The following is a 22,587-nucleotide window of genomic DNA, read 5'->3' on the forward strand; positions in this document are numbered from 1 at the left end:
AAAAAAAAAAAATTAAAAAAAATAGAAAAACACCAAAAAACCCCCACATCTTTCTCATTTTCATGATGGTGAGGTAAAGCTGAGAAGTGTGTACTTACATTCTGGATTTTCAAAAGCCACAAAAGGACTCAGAATAACAGGAACATCAGCCAAGGCAGTATAGTGGCCCACCACACCTTCAGCTTGGAGATCATCAGGCTTGTTTTTCCATTTCAAGTCAAAATGTTGGATGAGGAGGAATAAATAAGGATATATTAAGTACCATCTGGAAAACGTTAAGTTCCAGATACAGACAAGCAGTCAATATATTCAATGCAAAAAAAAACTATTGGACAGTAAATACAGTTCTGCACACAATTCACTAACCCAGAGCTCATTAGTGTTTTCATATTTAATATTTCTCATTTTGCTCCATAGTATTGTTGGGTTCCTCTGTCCTACCTAAACAAAGCAGGCACCTCTCTTTTACAGCAACATCCATTGATGCATTTGACTTGAATAAATGCTGAAAGAAAAGGAGCAATTATTTCCTCCTCTTGAACCACATAGGCTTTCTCACTACATGATAAACACTTTGTCATTTTCCAGTCCTTCCACCTTCACTATCTATTATTGCACAGTGAAATACTTGGCAAACAGCTTCTTTAATTGTTTATCAGAAATACACACAACTACTCTCTCTAAAAGGAAGGTCTATTAATGTGAACCCCGTCAGCCCTGCTTATTCAGTACACAGGCAGTAGTGCCATTCAAAGGAGGAAAGGCAGACATCTACACTTTCCCATCCTGTAAATATATTGTTCATCCAGGGCACTGAAGAGTCCTGTTATGATATTCTGTGTGTTCTGTAAAGGAGATGACGCAATAAAATACAAAACTATTATAACAAAAATAATTATACATTTAAAATGAACATAGACTGTTCCTGACTAATAATAGGAAAAAATGAAATATCTTTAGCTACAGCAAGAATGGTTGCAGAGTACCATTTTTCTTTCCTAATTTCATCTCATTTTTCATAGCTATTTTCCTTTTCATTGTGATAAATAATGTTCTTTCCTGAACGCTTGCTATAAGATTTCTTTTCCCTTGCTTCCCAGTTCTGCTCTCATCTAGATTTGATACTCCATCCATCAAACCATCCTTCTTCTGACAATTCTTGTATTCTTTGAGGAGTCTTTACCCAGTGTTATTCAGTGGTGTGATCCCAACCAGCACACATAGTCCCGGTTTGAAGTACTCTATTGATAGGCACAACAGAGAAATGCACCATGAAATACATACAAACATAAAACATGCATTGGTAAAAAAAGGAACTTAAGTACAGATCTCTGACTATCCTCTAGCATGTAGACTCATTGTGACTGATCTCAGTTTTTCATTCTAGCAATATTTTCAGAAACACCAATACACAGGACAAAAGTTAAGCTGAAGTTTGGCACCATAAAAGCAGAGGCAGTGAGGGCGCTGAAACAGATACTGACAAACAATGCCAACATACAACATATAAATCATGAGCTTTCAGTTTGGATTTCACTTAACTTCTAGAGACAATTATTGAAGGAATAAATTGAAGAAAATTCACTTCTAATGTGTGAGGAGCATGATATTTGAAGAAGTTATTTGTATAAGCCAAGATGTAGACTTTAATGTCTTTAAAGTGCCTGTATTTGATTCTCTTGAAATGTAAGAGCAGTATGTACATATCAGATTATACTATGTAATCCATTTAAAAATCATAATCGAGGAATGGATGGGGAATTCTATCTTGTTCTGGCAAATTGTGATCAATCACTGAATGTGCAAGTGTAACTTCTTGTAAGTCAGAAACCTGGAACGAATTAGGGTGGTTGTAACCTTGAGAAAAGTGTACTTCTCTATCTTTCTGCATTGTGAAGAAATGAATTAGGCATCGATAAGAGCAGTCTTTAGAACTAAATAAATTCATGTTGCATCTGTTCCAGTAGTAAAATGAATGTTGCTACCTTTTTAAATGTCGATTTTTTTAATGTTTAATTATGTACTAGAAAGAATTGTAAAACGTAGCTTAAGGTTACTTTAACCTTCATGATCTATTGAGCTGGATAAGAATGAAGGAAAAACAAGTACTTTAACTACGGCACAATTACACTGACAGAAGGTGTGAATAAATAAAATCCACAAGAGGCATGTATATACCTATGAAAAATGTATCAAAATGGGCATTTCAATGTCTGTAATAAGTAGTAATCTACAAATTTTGCTGATGTATACAGTACCAAGATATTACTTATCATGATCGATGAATGACATTAAGATTAGGTTGTTCAGAATCCAAAGTTGCAATTCACTTGTCCTGGACTTCAGTGATTCACTGTTTTACCTTCATTGTACTTCAGCAAAAAGAACGGAGCATCATTTTAAGCAGTGTTACTCCTGCGTGAAATATCTTCCACTTGTCTTGATGATTCCTTTCTGATGACCTGCTGAGGGTCATTTGACCTTCATCACGGATAAAGGGTATGTGGAAGTCCAAGCAAGCTTTGAATCCTAAAAATCATAGAATTATAGAACCACAGAATGGCTTGGGTTGAATGGGACCTCAAGGATCATGAAGTTCCAATCTCTCTGCCTCAGGCAGGGCCACCAATCTCCATATCTAATACTTGAACAGGCTGCCCAGGGCCTCATCCAACCGTCCTTGAAAACCTCCAGGGATGGAAAAACATTAAAATAGTAATGTATATAACAAGATATAAAGAGTGAATATTGATTATGTTTATTTAAGGTGATTTTAAGTCAAATTCATGTCTGAAATGAGAAAAATTCCGCATTGACTACAAAGTTTTGTACATTCAATTTTAAATAATAATTTGATCTACCTCCTAGTTATTTCTCCTCAAGAAGATTAAGGCTATAATTAGAATTACAGCTAAAATAAAATAATTAATGTAATTATTCAAATACTCCCATCTTTAGAGAAAAATACTAAGGGAGAAGGAATAAATTGGTGGAATTTTGAATTTTAGTCACATCTACGTTACCTACTTGTTCTCTGAGCAAAATCTAAACTAATAGACTCTTGGACACGTAAAGACATGAGCTAACTATGTGACTGCTGGGACAGGGGTTGGCCAGGTGACCACCAGAAATGCCTCCAGCCTCAGACACAGCAAATAGGATAGCTTAGCACAACTACCTTGGTCTTACTGCAGCACCTGTTTATTTGGGCTCTGGGCAGGATTTTTTCCTCTTTCATACATCATTCACAACTAGCCAGACTGATTTCACAATGTCAACTCAACAAACAGCTTTTGCATAAAGAAAAGAAGAATGTAAAATCTATCTTTTGCTGTTGAGTTGAATATTAGCCACACTAGACCTGGATTTCATTTTCTCTGCCAGACTTCAGAGGCTCCACCAATAGCAAAGGTCACTGAGCAGGACAGAAAAATAAATAACATTTTCTGCTGTTTTGTTGGTTTTCAAAGTTCTATTGTCTATGAACACAAAGCACGTATCACCTCAGACACATCACGAACGGAGGCACTGATTACAATGTTTTATTGCCTGATTCTCCATTTTAATTAAGAAGCTGTTTGAATGATGCTTTCAAAGGCACAAAGAGCAGCTAAAACATGCAAGTCTTCCCAAAAATTAATGGCAAAAGGGAGACTCATGCACATTCAGCTTTCCCCATCTGACTTCTGCTTCTGTAGCAAAGCAAGAAAAGTAAGGCAGATCAGAAGGGCCCGATAACGGCTTTGCTTACCCAGAGGCTGAATCACCTTTCAAGTAATAACGATTGTTCACATCTCATGATTTTGAGCTGGGAAAAGGGGAAGTAGATTTTGCCATCGTATTTACTAACCTGATTAAGTTTAAATGAACATATAACTACAAGTAAACCTAACTTCATTAATTAACAGGAAATAAAAACAACATTCAAATAATAACTGATATTCAATTAATAAAATGATAAAAGAGAAACTATAATTGCTTTGATCATCCATATATCTTATTATGCACAGAGGGCAGATATTCAACTCATGAAGCTGACTAAGAATCAGCTGTGAATAATCTTGCATTTGTCAACTGGAGAAAGCAGCTATGTTGTTTTAATCTGACGCTGTCCAGATAAGATCTCCATTCCTGAAAGAGATTTTTGATTTGACAATTTAAAGATCTTGCTCTTTGGCTAGAATGAAAAAATCTTGTTTCAGGTTGATATAGAGAATAGCCTGATTTCCATAACTACAATTACTTAATAATTAACATCACTCTTAATTCTTCAACACGAATGAATCATGACCTTTTTCAATTTACTTAAATGAGAGGTGATTGTTGAGCAATGCTTAAAGCCCATAGTCTCAAATACAATTAAGATTAAATTTAAGGAAGATTTAAACTTCAATTATATATATAATGACTCTTTCCTAAAACAATAAAAATGTACACATCCATTAATCTTTACAGGAAAAAGAAGACAAAAATGAAAATTTCATACCTACCTGCTTCTGAGTTTTGCAACATTTGCCCAAAATTACTGCACTCATGGCTCAGTCTCAGGCAGAATGCTTACTTCTGTGAAGAGCATTGCAGATAGCAGTAGCCCAGGCAGACTAACTACAGTTTTAACAGCTTGGACCTGTGGATATTGTGCTGAAGGGAACTGTCACAGCTGTTTCCCATAGATATTGTTGGTGAACTGAGCTGAGAAAGAGGTCACCTCTTTTCTACCATGGTCTGACCTTTATTTTCAGCAAGTGGTTTTCATCTGTTAAGCCTCAGACACCTGTCTTCGTAATTTCAGGTCTGCTCAGGTGGTCTCCACATCCTCAAAGAAAGCTGATGTCTTTCAGTTGCACTGCAGCAGGCAGATGTCAGGCCTCAGGTCACCACCAGTCATCCTGCTCGGGATGACGGATGTCTGGATAAATCTGCTGATGCATACACTTGACATCTGTTCTCTAATAGACACAAAAATAGGATCTGTGTGGGCTCACTGTGAAGGAGCTGCTACCGGCCTTCAATCTGGGCTAATATCTCTGAGGCCACCTTCAAGAGTAACATTTGGAATGGGGCTATGCCGTTTCTTTAAAAAAAAAAAAAAGCCTCTCAGCTTACTCAGCAACATGCATTCACTCCTACAGATTTGTAACAACCTTGAAATGAATCTAAGTGGCTTGTGAGAGCTGACTTACACCCAGCAAAACAACCAAGCACACAATCACGGGGCCTTAATTTCATAGCATACTCCATTGCTTTTGGCCTAGAAATAAACTAATGTCAGAAATCCCCTTTCATTGCAATGAATGTCTTTCATTACAGTGAACACTCCAAACTTCTTCTCTACTCTTTCTACTCTCTCACCTAGAAACCTCTCATTAGCAAACCAGCAAAAAATAAATAACATTCAGAGAAACACTATTTTGCCATGCTGAATTCACTGTGACATCATTTCCCCCAGTCTCCATCTGTTTGTGCTTCAGCAAAAACATCTTTGTTAACCAACACCTTTTCCACAGGTAAACCAACTTCCTGTGCATCTCCAGATGTTCCTAAAACAGTTGTTACAAATAGGAATAACCAGCTCAATGGTCCAAGCAAACTGCTGTACCTCTTAATCCTAAAACTGGTGTCCCTGGTTCAACATCAGTCATTTTGTCCTACAAAGGTAGTAGGTTAACTTAGATTCATCACTGTTCTTACCACCATGGATGATTTACACCATAAAAGTTCAGTTAGACAAAAATGTAGACAGTAGAGTTTTTTGGGGGGGGAGAGCCAGAAATTCCAGTTTGTGAGCCTGGCTGAAATTGCTGAAAAACTTGTCCAAAAGCATTATGATGTATTTTTACATGATTGTCTTATATGAAGTCACAGCAGTGAAAGCTATGGTTTTGGTGAGTTACTCATCCAGGATGCTCAGTATTATTACCAAAAGTGCATTGCCTCACCACATTACCAGGAAATTCTGGCCAGGACTGTTCTGAAGTCTTGAAGAAGCAGAAGCTTGGAGGGAGGGCAATGAGCTCATAGGGTGGTTGGCTTAGCTCCAATTAACTGATCTTTTGGAAGAAAATACATCTCAGTGAGGGGTAACATTTTATGTCAGGAAGAAGTAGGGAAGAGCACTGCAGAAAATGAAGTTATTTCCCTGCTTATGCTGCAGAAGTACTTAAAAATGAACTCATTAGAGACCACCGCATTGTACATAAACTGATCAAAGTTCTCTCATATGTTAAACTAATCTGTTAAGCAAAGGTCCAGAGTTAATCCGTCTTGCAAAGGGCCAGATTTCCAACGTGCTAAGACAACCATTACAGGGTAAAGTTCTGCAGAGATGTCAGACATCAAATCCCTTGGAAAACAGAAGCAAAGTCTCTTTACCTTGCTGAGTGCTTCACATCAGCTTTGCCAATCCCTTACTAAAGTTAAATGTTTAGAAGCAAAAATATAAACTAGCATAACACAGTAATCTATTGTCTTATTAGCAAAAAATAACAGCAGAAAAAAAAATCAGCTTTGAAAAGGCTCTTTTCTGTATCTAGCTTGCCAGTTTTGCAAAACTGTGATTTCCCTTGTGGGAAATCCATTATATTGCAAGCATATTACTGTACATATTGGCTGCTTTTCCATGAATTATACCCAGAGTTTTGCATACCATACTGCCATTTTACACATGTAACAGTCTCTAGCAATAGATCTCTTCCTCTCCAGTCCTTTAATGCTACTTAATTGCAAGTTAAGTGTACTAAAGGCTAATTGTTTAAAGGAATGTATGTATCACACTATACAGCTACACCTGCAGAGACAGTGTATGTTTTTTTTCTTTTTTCTTTTTTCTTTTTTTTTCCCTTTGGTACAAAGGCAAGAATTTTTAAATTTATAAATATTTAAATGATATGAATAATCAGAACAGACACAAAAATCACTACATTTCCCATAAATACTATGCTTCATAGCAACTTCTAAGGCCACTGTAGTTTCCCTGCTAAGCATTTCTCTTTATTTCAGATTTGCTTTCCTCTGCAAAAGAGGAATGCAAAGTTCACTTGGAAAAAATATATGTCCTGTGGGCATTCTATAATGAATGACTTGGCTTTCTCTCTGGAAGCGCTTGTACTATTTTGAGAAATGGATACATAGTGGGGTGGCTCCCAGCAACTGCTTCCATTGTAATGGAGCTTCTCATGTTTCAGAGAATAATTGATTCTTTAAAAGAGCTTTCTAGTATCTATAGCACTCATTTTATTCTGCTTCTTTTTATTTTCCCCCTCTCAGATGCTTAATTACCTTTTGCAGTAGTATACACAATCAAACTATACAGCTGCCAGATAAGTCATTTCCCAGTATCTGCTAGAATTCACAGAGAAAAAAAAAAAATGCTTTTATAATTTTGTCATATACCTTCCAGTTATTTTCCCCTCCCCCCTTCAATCATACTACTAAAATTGTGCTTTCAGTAGAGATGATACAAAAGTTGAAATCTTAGTTTCGTAAGTCATAGAGAAAAGAAGTCTATATTAACATCCGTTTGTGATTAGGTACATTGCATGACTCAGTGTTATATATATATATATATATAACCATTATTATTATATATATATAATATTCTGTGGAAGGATGCCCTTGGGAATTCAGATCTTGTATGTATACATATATGGACATACACGCATGCACAGAGACATCTTCCATGGACTTTAATGAAAACAGCATACTCACAGCATACAGCATCACTTGGACTTCTTCCCTTTAAGCAAGCAGAAGTTGCAGAAGCACTTGTTGTGCAATGCTGCAGTTCTCACAAGTTCATATGGGTTTGAGAAACAACTGGGAAAATTCAAAGAAAAAAGAAATAACCGCTAAGAGATTACTGTATACCAAGATAACACTTCTGGTCATAGAAGTGTCTTGACTACAAAAACTTAGGGACTAGATGAATTGTATGGGGCAGCATCACCACTAATACCTTTTAAATGGAGTTGGCAAGAACATTCTGGACCAAATACTTGCCTTTGCAGTGTGGCAAGTTTTGCAGTTTTAATATTAATTAGAGAACTGAAACCATATATTTACACACATGGGTACATGCACACCTATATTCAGTAGTCTGCATCCAACAACATACTCTCGTGAAGATCTCTACAGTGGTTGGTTGGCCATTAAAATAAAAAACCAAAGCAGAGCCTTGTGAGCCAAATCTCAAACATGGGGACACAGATTTACATAGAGTCATGCTGCAAAACCTTCAGATGAAAACAAGTCGATGACTTCAATGCCCCCCGACTACTAGAGGCAGACTTTTCATAATATTTCTGACATCAGTTCTATTGTTTCTCCTTATAATGCACTGACCTAGATCTGTTGGTGTAATTTTTCAGCTTCTAATGCTGATAATATTGCTTTTAGACAGTGGTTTCAGGGTCCTTTTGAGATGAGTTCTTCAAAGCTGTAGCTTAATCCATTCTTTATTAGCTTCTGTAAAGTGATTACTTCTGCAGGGCTGGATGGAAGTATTTAAAGGAAATGAGCATTCTGTTACCAAACATTGCTGTTCTACTTCTAAGGAATTTGCAGGATTTTTAACGCTTTAGGTTTGAATGATGGGGATATAAAACAAGAGGAGACACTAACAGAAAAGTTTCATATGGTAAATGTGTTGACACCATGCCATTTTTTTTAAACAAAATCCCAACATGTGACAGGTGCTCAGGGACTGATGGGCTATGACGGGCAATCCTGAGGTCACCGGAGCTGATACTGCTGTTGAGATGTCATTTTATTTTTTAGTTCAGAATGAAAAATTGCTCCATGCATGTAGTTTATTAGAATCCTGTCACAACTAGAGGCTAGGGAAAAGTCACATCGCAGTTGTGGATTATGCTTGCAATGTTCCCTCTGTACTTAATAAATATATATATATATTTAAACAGGTTTACAGCCCCTGTCAGACTGCAATTAGATGAGAAATTCCTTTGCTGTGTCCATTCCTTGTTCCACAAATTGCATGAAACCTGGGCTGATTAACACTAGTCTTATTTCATGAATAACAACAGAAAATAAGCATTACTTGATGTCATAGAGAAGTAATTGCTTCTGTGGTAAAACATGTCCACCAACTTGACCACAGTTCTATGGTCTCAGGAGGGAAATTCAATATAATAAAGAAAAGATGAGGATGAAAAGAAATACTTCTCAGAGCTGTTGGTAGCGCTGAAAAGCTAGCATTCAGAAATGCTAAAAAAAACTTCTTTGGTATAATTTTTTATAAACATTTGCATTCTAGTCCAGCCAATAGCTGTTGTGTGTATTCCACAAAAAATAAATTGATTTGGGGAAAAAAACAACAAAATACTCTTAAGTCTCTTTAGGAATATATATATAGCCCTCCCAAAATGGAGTGATGGCAAACCTGTACTAAAAGTAAAGGGCAAATGATACCTTTGGCAAGAGCATTGAGACCTGACCTATCACAGCATTAAAGCAGTGAATTGAGAGAGGAGAGACGCAGTCCCCTCCTGTGTAGTAATCACAAGAGAAGCACCGTGGTATGGCCACAGACTGTGAGAAGTACAGGGAAGAGATCCCAAACAAACACCCAACAGCACAGAGACGTACAAGAAGCAGTTTGGAAGGTAGACAGACTTTTGATCCCATTTATCAAAGTACTTGCAGTACATGTCTCAAGGTGAAACAATAATAAATAGGTAAAAAATTAATTGGCTTCCCAAGCCTCTTTTAAAAAAAGAAAATTATGTTGAGTTTTTTAAGGAAAACTTGGCATAGGGCAATAGGCTCTCACAAAACCTTATTAATTAATCATTCCAGCCTGCCATCCTTCACATGCTTAGAATATGTACTTGGAATAACCAAGTACAGAGCCAAGACATTCATTTTAATAAAAGAATGTATACTGCCTTCAGAAATGCCTAAGAAAATACATCTTAGAATAAAAATCTAGAGGCAGACCTGTACCTGGAACTGGTGGAAGCTGTGGCTTTGTGGAAGATGCTTTTTTGGAACAACAGACCAGGCTTTATTCTTCCTTTTGGTGCAAATGAGTCACTGAGCAGGAAGGCAAGGAATGCTTCTCCTGCCATCTCCCATTCAAGCACTCAGCTCAGGACCATACCCAGATGCAAACTTTGGATTTGGATCTTCCAGTGAAAAGGCGCTGTTATATAAGAGAAATGCAATACAGCAGTAATAGTGCTTGAAAACTCAGTCAAAATCTTGTTTCTTTTTTTTTTTTTTTTTTTTTTTTTTTTAATTCAAGTGAAAAGTTTAAGGAGAAGACATGAAATAACAGTACGTGACAGAGCTGAAAATCAAAGCTGAGCACAGACATTGCGATAGCCATTGTTTGGATTCCTGTATACCAGCTTCCATAAAGGAAAACGGAAGCACTCCAGGCTATTCCAACAATTATAGTACCTGAATAGAGCCATTCCGATGGGTTTCAGAGCATACTGCTCTGACCACAAACTTCAGTTTGTTGTCTAGAGGTTGCAAGTGTCTTTCTAATGAAAATAAATCCCTTTTCAGCTGCTCTGAAGCAGAACTACTGCCTCCTGCTCATTTCTCTATATCATGCTGCAGCTCCTACACAAAGAGAGAACGGGAATTAACCTCAGACAAGAAGGAAAAACATCAGCCTTTCCCTGGGAGGGTTGGAGAGCCTGTCACTGATTCAAGCAGCCCAAAGCTGGTACAGCTTTACCACTGTGCTTGGTTTGCCCCTCTACATATCTTGAGATGTCGGATGTTAAAAAATCAAATTCCCTGCTCTTTACCAGATCCACCCTAAAAACTATTTTGACTTAAGTCACTATATCATCTGCATATAGGAACTTATCTCAGAATTAATTCTCTATTTTTACACCTACTACATTGAATTCTTTGGATTTAATACAGATATCCCATGGGAGCATAAATCATATTATTAAATAAATCTCAATTTTCAGTCTCATGTTTTGTAACTAAAGGCAAATAAAGCTTTCATTTTTTGAATTGTAAATAATGTAACTGCTTTTGCTAAGTATTTGTTAGTGCCACCGACAAGGAAAACAACATGGTCACAGCATGAGACCTCAGGCTCTCCATTTTGCTTTGCCAACCCATTTCATCTCTGTCTCCTCCCTCATTCTTATTTTTTATCAGCTCTATTTTGGATGCAGAGATGGTGCTGCTTCTCATTTGGTGTTTATGCGGTGCCAGCCACGACAGAAGCCCATTTCTGTTGGGCACATCTTGCTGGTCACCTTTAGGGGACTCTGTAGAGGATCTTTTACTCCTTGAGGCACACTGGGGTGCTCCAGGTGCTGCATCTGCTCATTCAGTTGGAAACACTTGTCCCTCAATCCAAAATATTTTGCTCCTCTAAGCCCTTGGGGTACCAGAGTCAGTACCACAACAAAATGCAGCAAATCACGCAACATTGAATGTAAATGTGCCCTTCATAGTGTCAGTAGCAGATACAAGTGTTACAGAAGCAATACTTACAGAAACAGGTGTAAGCAGCTACTCCAGCTGGGCTCGCTTTGCACAGCTCAGCACTGCTGAATGTTTCCCTGGCGAATGGCTCTGAGACCAGGTTGGATGGGGCCCTGGGCAGCCTGGTCCAGTACCAGATCTGGAGGTTGGTGGCCCTACCTACAGCAGAGAAGTTGGAACTTGATGTTTCTTGGGGTCCCTTCCAACCCAAGCCATTACATGACTCTATGAGACACCCATCTATCTCATCTTCCATTCAGAATTGTCTTTAAAGGAGTGCTATCTAGTGATTAGGTGGATTTTTTACCTTCCAGACTCTATTTGTAAAACATTAAGAACAATCTTCCAGTACCACAGATGTTTATATACATCATATTGCCATCGCAGAGGACTCTCATTAAGTTATTCATAGAATCACAGAGCCATTAGTATTTGAAAAGACCTCTAAGATCCCCAACCCCAATCTAACCCACCATGCCATACCATGCCCACTGACCATTCCCTCAGTGTCACATCTCCACACTTCTGGAGCACTTTGAGGGATGGTGACCCCATCACTCCCTCGGCAGCCTGTGCATCACGTCTCTTTCAGAGAACATTTCCTAATAGCCAGCCTATTTATTGCAGTGCATACAGCCAAGGAGATGGTTAGGCATTATTACATTTTCTTTTACTCATATACATATTTTCTTTATTCTGCTCTTAAGAATATCTAGCTTCACAGTAACTGAGAATCTTCCATGGTCACGTTGCTCACCGAGAGCTTTATTTTAGTCCCCATTCCATGCAGGCTGTCAATCTGTTCAACGTCAACGGTATGAAATGAGTTCTGCTGGGCTAAGCTGTCCAAAAGCTGTAAACACAGGTACGTAAGCTGCTTTACAGGCATGGTTTTAAATGTACAGCTGGGTTATAGAGAGACAAGCAGTTGAAACCTGACCAGATTTTAGGGCTGGCTGAGAATATTGCTTTATTTTTGACTCCCATGACATATAAAACAATAAAAACTGTTGTGGAATGAAAAACAATGATATAATTTGAGGTCACTGATATAAGAGGAAGAATATAAATAACTGATAACCTTGATATTTTTAGGAGGTTACAGATGAGAGTGATAATGGAAGTTCACATGATGCAATTAATGTGAATTATCGCAAAGCCATTAATAACTTTTCACATGACAGGAGCCGACTCACCTTGCTAATAAATCTCAGTGACTCTGGGCAGTTCACGGGGGTGGATGAAGCCCCTCTTCTGAAAAATGGGGCAGTGCTTGTTCAGGAACGCTTCCAGGAGCAGAATTTTTGTTTTCATTGACTAGCTTGTTCTTTTTTTTTTTTTTTTAATAAAAAGCAGTTGCATCATGATAAGAAAAGTGTTTTATAAGCACTTCTTTTTGCCTCTTCTTGCAAAATGAAAACCAACATCTCTAGTAATCACTAAAAATACAATGCTATGAGATTCTGGTGTAAATAACCATACCTTTACCTCCATTTTGCCTTCAGTAAACTCCTGACTTTAAGAACCTTTATAAAACTAAAAATATATATGCACAACAAATACAAAACCACCTCTGGGAACTGACTCAAGCAGAAATGTGGGGCTTTTATGATCAATGATCGAGTTTTAGGAAAACAACAAAGTGATGAAAAAAGATGGCGTTATCACAGAACTATTCATATTCAGTTTAAAATGGATTAGAGAGCACTCTCAGTAAAAGTGCTGCACTTCAAGTAGCAATGATATTTCAACTATGTATACAGCCTATTACATTTCATCTCTTTGTACTTCTTAGGAGGGCTTCAGTTCAGCATAGGATATCTACACTGTTATTAAAGCTTCTTGTAATAAATTAAAGGGTGTAAATGCTCTTTAATGTTAAATACTTCACATGCAGTTCCTCTCTCTTCTTCCTCAACAACTATCAAGAATACAGATGCAACGAAAGTGCTCCAGCAAATAAACCAAAATGGATACGGTGAGAGTGGGTATCTAGAAAAGTAACAGAAGACTCTGACTAACCAAGCTCTTTGCCTATTCAGAGAAGAGAAACTCCCGCTGCAGACCTTTCTGCTCGAGGACATGAGCTGAAGTGCCTGCAGGATGTGAGTAGTGCTAGCTGTGGGACATCCATGCTACTCCATCGTTTGGGGCGTGCATGGAACATACCCACAGACACCATGAGTGTTTCAGTTCCAGTGTTGTAACTATGACAGAATATTTGCATGTAGTCAAGCCAGTAAATGCCCTTCCCCAAATCACAAAACAGACACTACAGTCAACACTGTCCAGATTGCACTAATCTCTCTAAACCCATTGCAAAACCAATTCCCATAAAAACTGCATATTGCATATTGATTTTCCTATTTGTATTTTATTACAGCATGTACTTTCTGAAACCATACCACAGCCATTTGATACTTACATTGTAGCAGTTTGTGAAGCTGTAATTTAGTTTTCCTTCACATAATCATGCATATATATACACACACATATTCAGTCACATTTCTCACATAAAATGTCATCGATTTGCAACAGAGAAAATGGATACCCACATTTCCACAGTTCAGATGACAATATAGCAGGCTCTTTAGCAGAGCAAATCTCATTAATCTTCTCAAGGGCAGAGATACTTGTTTCACCATCTAATGAGCGTGGTTCCTTCACTCCTCATCTCCATCATACCTGCATTCACATCTAACAGTATGTGGGCAGCCTTGAACTAACAAGATGAGATCATGTTTGATCTGGAAGGGCTATAAGCACACCAACCTGACTAGCTCACAGAGTACCACATTTCCCTGTATGACCATGCACCAAGTAGTTCTAACCACAAGAAGATTGTATCCCAGAGACAGTACAAACTCTGAAATTCCATATATTTTTGAGATTATATGCTTTATAAATGCAGTATAAAAGAAAGAAAGTACAAAACCGAAGAGCAGTTGCTAAGAGTAAGTTTTGGTCCATTACTCATGATTTGTGTCTTACTGACAATTAGAAAGTATGATCTCTTCACTGTGTCTCCATCTAATAACAGCAAATTAGCTGATTAGTAAATGACTGCAGACTGTCAAGAGAAAAATATGAAATAGAAAATTAAAAATAAACAGAAAAGAGAAATGGAAAACAAAAAGTATATACAGAAAATGGGACTGTGAAGGTTAATTCTACCTTAAATTACCAATCTGGGAATAATAATATTTGTAAACAAGTTTTAATGACTTTTGACCCACAGTTTCCAAGAGGATAAAGTCCAAGAACACTAAGAAGAAATTCACCAATGCAAACTGTCAGCTTCAGACAAGATAAAATTGTATGATAAGTTCTTAAAAAAAGAAAAAATCATAGTGAAAAGAAAAGCATCATTCTAATAATGGATTTGTTTCAGGCCTGCCTTTTTTCTGCCTTAGGAACAAATCCATATTCCTCCATAGACTACACAATGATCTAGTCTAAAGAACAGTGTCTTCCTTGAATGCCTAAGGTATGCTTGAAATTACAATGGCTTTGTTTGAAATTACTATGGTTTTGTCGGAAATATTTGGTGGAGAATGGCAGCTTCCCTCCAACTGTAAAAGTGGCTCCTTTTATTCCTTTTTCTGTTCAATTTATCTAAGTGGAAACTAGAATGTTTCACTGCACATTAAACAATTTGTACTTAAGTATGGTTATTAATCCGTTTCTTGGTTGTGTTTTATAAAATATTTCATTATATATAGAAGATTATAGTGATAAAAACTACTTTTTTTTTTCCCCAAGGGAAGAGTATTTTTTGCTTTTCTGCATTGGAATAGCAAATCCTTTGAAAACAAACAAATGAAAACTGCAGTAAAAATCAGAGCAATCTTCTCCAGAGCACATACATATAGTATGGTTTCACATATAATATCGGATACAAACAAACCAATGCCAATAGGTAAAGAAGAATTTTTTCAGGGAACTGCCATGGTTCCTCAGTTCCTGCTGTTCCCTTGGCTCCCTCACCCCCTGCTCTCCTGGGCCACAGTGGTAAAATATGCTGCTTTCAGGAGCAATACAGCTGCATTTGCGGAGGTCACGTATGCTGAAATACAGTGAAGAAATGTGTTTACCTCACTAAACAGACTTATTTAGAAAAATATTTACTGCAGATATCACCATCAGCATGTAAATCACTGATACAACCATTGGCAATAATGTCCTTATATCAATGCAATATTTTTACATACCTCTGCCTATTGCACACAACAGTTTACAATAGTGATGGGTCCAATCATTTATTTAATTTATTCCTGATCTTTCAGATAATGCTTCCTGTTATCTGCCTGCATTTGTTCCTAGACTATAACAATGACACTGTCATGAGAAATTACACTTGAGCCTTTTGTAGGTGTAAATATTGAATTATGTCAAAACGACTTTCATAGAAAGCACTAAAATATTTATGCATTTGTGCACTAAAACTTGAAAAATGGTTTTCATTAAAAAAAAAACCCCACCAAAGAAACAATACAAAACCACCAACTTAGGAGCAGAGAAGTGTCAATTTATCTTGGAAGTATTTCTCAAGAATTCCCTTACTGTGATTATCTCCTTCTCTAAGTCCTTCCTTACATCTGTACCAACAAGCTTGCCTTTAGTTTCAATGTGAGTAAAATAAAATAGATGGAATGTTTTAACACGGTCTGAAGGTATAGAAAGAATGGCGCAGTGCAACAAAACCACTGCTGCTGTAACATTCATTTGATCCATTTCTAATTGCCTGCTCTTATGAGGCAATTTCTGCCATTTCTCTTTTTCAAGTGTGGCAGGGATCAAGTGTAAAGGATAACCCCTAGCCATAGCATTCTGGGCAGAATAGGTGTAAAGAAGAAAGAAAGATCTACCTGGAAACACTTCAACTGTTTAAGTTGCTTAAGTTACACAGCTTAAGAAAAGGACTGGTTTCATTCCTGAATGGAGAACGCAGAACTATTTTGAAGCACTCAGAGAAATAAGCTTAACTTACTTTGAAATTTTCCATTAATTTCTGGTTTTGTCAAATATTTTGCCCACTTGCACTCCCTTTAAATAATGCAACACAACATAATGTATAAAGTCCATCTAAAGAAAAAATCACTGCACTCATCTTTCTCCATAGGATATCATTACAGGTCATGAACATGGGATGGGAAACTTAAAGTGTTCATGCTCCCACTCATTCCCATTATTTAAAATAACATTAAAAAAGTAAATAAAGGAAAAACCCACCAGATCAAAAAAAAAAAAGGAAGCTTTTCAAATTTGCTTTACTTTTCTAACCACAGGACTCTAAAATATGTCCCATTTAAGAAACTGTATCTGTGTATTTATATGCATATACACACATTCACATGTGCACATATAGAGTATGAAAACTTACATTTTCTGCACATCTACAGTTTTTATAGATTCTTTACTATTTCATAACTATAACTTTTACAGCAAATCATATTGCTACTTATAATTAATACGTTTACAACTTGCCCAGTGCATCAGTATATTGCTGGTCATGTCCTGTCATTTTATGCATACTTAGATATCACATGACATGCCTCAAAATAGAGTAAATATTCTACCTGAAGTCCTATAGTAAATGCACATAGAGCAGTTGGGAAAAAAGAGCAAGTAGAATCAAGACAACTGAGAATTTTCAGCACAATTAAATAGCTTTCATGATTAAGATTAAGGATCCTTCCCTAGATTTCTGTTCTGAATATAATTTAAAACAAATAAATAACAGATATGTATTTACCCTGTGTACGATCTCTAATTTCCTCTTTCACTACATAACTGATAATAGTCCTGCACTATATTAACATGGAATTTATTATCAGAATTGGTTTGAAATACCTGATTAGCACCGGTTAATATCTTACACAGAAATCTTCAATAGTAGAGATTTCTGCTAATGCTCTATCAATTACGAGACAAATCAACTAACTGGAAGAAGGATAAGTTATGAATATTTCCTGATTACATGTGCTTGGATTAAGTACAGAACAGTTATGTTCACAGTAAAGAAGGAGAAATATTTAAGCAACACAGGCATTTATATGTTAAAATCCTTCTGAGCATTGTATTTTAGGTTTTCATTTCAAGGAATTTCATACGTGTAATGAACATTCAAATTTAAAAGACCTAATTCTGACTTCATGTTTCTCTGATTATATCCCCCTGCACCAGGAACATGAAAAGGAGAATTTTGTTAACGACAATCAGAATGTAAGATGTTCTTGGATTCACTAGAGGTAACTTTCTTTTTTATGGTCTCTGGAGAACAAGTGACCTTTATTGCTGCTCCGCTGCTCTGGTTTATTAATGTTTGCTTTGTATATTGCAAAGTGTGTTTACTCTCATCACTCATTATTGCTTTCATTTACAGTATTTAGCTGGAAAGCAAATCAGCAAAATGAACAGGGATTTAGGGAAATTTAAAAGTGAAATCACTGTATTAACCATGCTACATTCTTAACATCCTTCATTGGTTAGCACAGAGTGAGTAAAACTGACACCTCATTATATTTTTCTGCAGATTGCACTCAGGAGTGAAACATTATGTAGAAAAGTTTGGACTCAATTTGCTGAACTTCACCCTTGGCTGCATTTGGATAAAATCATTTTCACAGTCTTATGTCTGGTTGATTGAACCAAACGTGAGTCCACGTGCAGCGTTTGGTTAAAGGCACTAGAAAGAGGAGATGTCTTTAATGTCTTTAAATCTGTTGAGTCAATGCCTTTGATTTGCAATTTAGAATGAAGCAAGGAAAAATAATTTTAAGTATGACAATGTTCCCAGCTGGAGGTAAACTCTTTGTGTATAAGCATACTGGAAAACTGTTTGATTATTATGGACATCCAATTTGATTAATTTATGACTATTATAGTGTTTATACATAGATCAACAAAAGCAGACAGTTTGCATCTAATACAGTTTAGAATAAACTATTTGTCTCAAAACAAGTTACAGTGGAAGAATTTAACCAAGACTATGACTGTCCAGACATATCTCAGCAAATAATGCAAACTTTGCAATTCAGTATACCTGGAATCGCAGCCACTGTGCTCTGAAGCTGGGTACTTGGAAGTGCCAAGCCCTGGCTTTGACCGAGGTTTTCAGATTTTTGGAGACAGATTTCAAGAACTGTAAGCTCTGGAATTAGTTCAAAGCTCCAATAACTTCAGGCGTTCCACTGTTCAGAAATATGGAAAATTTGTAAGGAAGAAGAGAAGTTCATATGTCATGGAGAATACAGCCCAAAGCTAGGTATACGGAAAAGCCAAACAAAGCCATTGACTACATGAATCTTCCTCAGAAAGACAAAAAGTCAAACTGCAGACCGAGTCAGTGAGGATTTATTGTCTTTACCTAGAGACACACAGGGTTAGAATTCACACACAGATAGAACATATCAGTCAGATATTTCCTTTTTACCTAATACAAAGAGGCAAATAATATATGGAGGGGAGGAAGCATGTTGGACTAAAAATTGACCAGGTTTACAAATGGTATGGGACTGGTTTGTGCAAAAAGATGATAGTACTTGCACTAAAGCCAGACTGAGAACATATTTCTAATCTAGATGGCTCATACCTAAAAGGGGGAACATTTAAGATGGAAACACCCGAAAATAACTGTTTGAACCTCCAAAACCACATCACTGCAATTCACATTTCCCACAGGTGCTCAGCAAATCCTCCTTCTGCATTCAGAGCCACACGTATTGTATTACCTATAGTTCCAACACGTTCCAACCAACCTAAAACATTCTCTCCAGAACGAAGGCAATGTGGGAATTTCTACAGATTTCAGAGCTTTCAATTTTCTTGCATAATTTCTCTGTAATCTTGCTCTCTCCTTGCTGACAATATTTCGATATATTCCACCTGCAAATCAGTTTCCCTTTCTTCAAAAATTGCCAACGTCTTCTAAAACGCCAGCATCTCTGCAAGTGGTTGAGATTTCAGCTCAGTCTTTGTGGCATTTGTAGCTCATGATTTTGTCTTTTAAAATGACGCCAAACATCAGCCAGAACGCATTGCTTGTTCCTCCTGCCATTTCCAATATATACGTGTATAAATATATACATATAATATATATTCCCTCCCCCCCCCCAACCTCCTTTTTGTCTAAAGAGATTTATATAATAGAATGAGGAAATGAAACTGGGGGAACAAATCACCCCCTCTGGAGCTGAAGGTGTGGACCACATCTTGCACAGAATAAAAGAATATCTTAAAATGCATACATATCCATCTTTTTAATGACAGATTTAGTGCTATAGCATTAATAAAGGTGAAAGTTTAAGAAGTGCAGCGCACGATGAGATACCCCAGGAATGAGAAATCTTGCCCATACTTGAATGTTCCATTAACTGCTTTACAAGCAGCCTTGTGGGTCAATTCACAGAGATGCGCTAACGTTGCCCTTCCTATTTCTTTGGTTTGTTCAAAGAGCAGCTTTGCGAACAAAGAAGTTTTCCTTCCAGGAAACCCCCGAATAATGTTCCTTTCCCTGGTCAGCTTTAATTAAAATCTTCTCCAGACACAAAAGAGAGGCTGGGATTTATTTAACAAAGCAGAAACGTTCATCTGAAAGGGACCGAGACTGAAAAATGTATTAAAAAGTTTGACTCAGATCACGAAATAGACTTCTTCACTCCATACATTGCCCCGTGTTCACCTTAAAGTAGATTAGAGAAGTTTTATCTACGTATTTTTTCACAACTTTTCTTTGATGAATATTTCATTGATATGTCTGACCAGACAGATTTTTTCCTAATATACAGCTAAGCTATTTAATTAAGTTTTCAACAATTACAGCATTGCTTCCTGATGGGCAGGGAAAGCTCCTGGGCTCCAAGGCCGTGCCGAGTGAACTCCAGGCCCCAGCACCTCCATGCAGGGACTGATGTTGGTGCATCCCCTCCTTGAGCCTACCCAGGTTGAACAGCCCCAGCTCTTGGGCTCTCCTCACAGCAGCGATGCTCCAGGCCCCCCGTGCATCATCTCTTGGTGGACTCCGTCTCTGGATTCTCTCCAGGGGCTACAAGACTCCCTTAAAAGATCAAGAGATGACAACCCCCGTCCCTGGGTGGGCTCGAACCACCAACCTTTCAGTTAACAGCCGAACGCGCTAACCGATTGCGCCACAGAGACAGATGTTGTCTTAATGAACTCAAACACTGAACTGGATATTTTATTCATATGACATATTCCGGGCTCTTTGCACTGGTTGCTCAGTTTGGAAGGCAGGATGAGGTCAGATTTTGCCTTGTGCAGACTGATCGAAGGCATTCTGCCAAAGCTTTCATCCCTCTGTTATCGCAGCTCCCTTCTGATGCCTCAGTGCAGTGATTCTGCAGTACCACACCATTCATGTGATGAACGTAGGGCATCAAAGAAACCAAAAATTCACATTCACACGCTTTTTATTTTTTAAGCCCAAATTAACTTCAGTTTTTCCTTTCTTGACTTGAAGGAATTGCAATCTGCTAATAGCATGCCTTAACTGGTAAAGAACGTATCAGCATCAATTTTGGCTAGCTGTTATATTTTGTACTATACAATATAAGTATCATATATATGCATATACATGTACATGTATATATACAGTTAAACGTAAGAAATTCGAGAACATAAACTGAAACATAACTGAAAATCAACTTCTCCTCCACCCATTTTGATGCTTACTCTTCCAGGCAGACAGAAATCTCTCAGATATTAGCTTTTATTCATAGGATTATCATTAAAGAAACTTGGTGGAGAATAAAGATGTAGATCAATGAAAGCACGGATTTAGAAAAGAAAATTAAACAATTTGAGAAGGATTACCACAATGGACCAGCTAATGGAGGCCTAACGCAGCACTGAAAACCAAAAACGTGGCTGATTTACATTTATATTGTGCTTTTTTTCAATTGCTTTTGTATTCATCCTCAATTACTCATAAAAAACTGTATTTTATTACTCTAAATAAATAATAAAACATGGCCACCATCCTATATTAAAAAAAAATACAGAGCAAGATGCCATATCTGACAACAACATTGGTTTGCTTAGGGATCTTAGGAAATAAATAAAATTTTGCAACCTAAGACAAACTCTAAAAGCTTCACTGCATCTTTGAATACTCTGCAGATCAGGGTCTAGGCAAAATAGAACCAAATTGAAACAGGGCAGGAAAACAATGCGTGTTTTATCCTGAGCAAAAGCACTCTTGCACAAGACCATGGATTTTAGGAGAGCTCCCAGTGATACCTCATGGTATTATGAGGACATAAGAGTTTATGCTTTGAAAACAAGCCATGAAAAACTATATTTAATGGATTCAAGTATTTATCTATAAGATGGCAAAATAAGCTTGTCAACCTTGTTTTCTCCAGTTATACATGAGGTCTTTGCTCATGTTAACCCCAAACTGTCACTGAAATCCTTTTGCTTCTAATAGTACATTAAGTGTTATAAGTCAGAATTTTTATACTACTTCAATATACACATGGGTATATACATGCAAAATGCACTGGTAAAAGGGGTTCCCAATACTTAGCACAACAAAATACATACATGGCTAAACCCTTTGAGAAAATGTAGATATCTATCTATGGGGCACCTCTGTGACCTACCTCTTTATTTCCCTAAGACTTTTTAATTAAAAAACAAACAAATAAAAACCAAGCAAGCAAAATAAAAGAACGCAAAGTACCTTAAGGTTAGGCAATAGCTCCATGCTGAAGACTAAATTAGTTTTGCTTTGGTTTTTTTCCACAAAAATATTGAAAAACATCGCACAAAGAGGGAGGTGGATATCAATGCAGCACATCGTCTCAGATGTATACATACAGGCTTATAAATAAATTAAAACCAGGACATTTTATCTAACCTAACAAGCCACACCCTTTTCTGGAGCAAAACTAGGCTCTCAAAAGTGTTTTTGTACTTCAGTGACTGTTGCTATCTTACATTTCCAAGCCTTTTACTGCACACTGTTCTTTTCATGTCAAAATACGGCACCTTCAAACCCCATCTCTGGTTCGTACAGGTGCTGCTCACACAGGCACAGGGACACAGCTTGTGCTGTAATGAGCAGGATCTGCAGCGAGCTACAGT

At 37.2% G+C, this 22,587-nt stretch overlaps 1 long non-coding RNA gene and 1 other non-coding gene across 4 annotated transcripts in view; both read right to left on the minus strand.

Annotated features, from left to right (window-relative positions):
* The window catches only part of LOC101749407, a 229,987-nt gene extending 216,387 nt beyond the window's left edge, over positions 1 to 13,600 (minus strand). For all 3 annotated transcript variants that reach the window (XR_005862476.2, XR_005862475.2, XR_005862474.2), the window contains exons 1-2: positions 9,961 to 13,600; positions 99 to 7,815 (exon numbers count right to left, since the gene is read on the minus strand). This is a non-coding gene — a long non-coding RNA (uncharacterized LOC101749407). The remainder of the gene's footprint in view (positions 1 to 98; positions 7,816 to 9,960) is intronic.
* A 6,963-nt stretch (positions 13,601 to 20,563) lies between these two features.
* TRNAN-GUU lies at positions 20,564 to 20,637 on the minus strand. Its single transcript has one exon. It is a non-coding gene; the product is annotated as a tRNA-Asn (tRNA).
* Positions 20,638 to 22,587: the final 1,950 nt, after the last annotated feature.

The sequence above is a fragment of the Gallus gallus genome, chromosome 9, assembly GCF_016699485.2.
Source record: "Gallus gallus isolate bGalGal1 chromosome 9, bGalGal1.mat.broiler.GRCg7b, whole genome shotgun sequence".
NCBI lineage: Eukaryota > Metazoa > Chordata > Aves > Galliformes > Phasianidae > Gallus > Gallus gallus.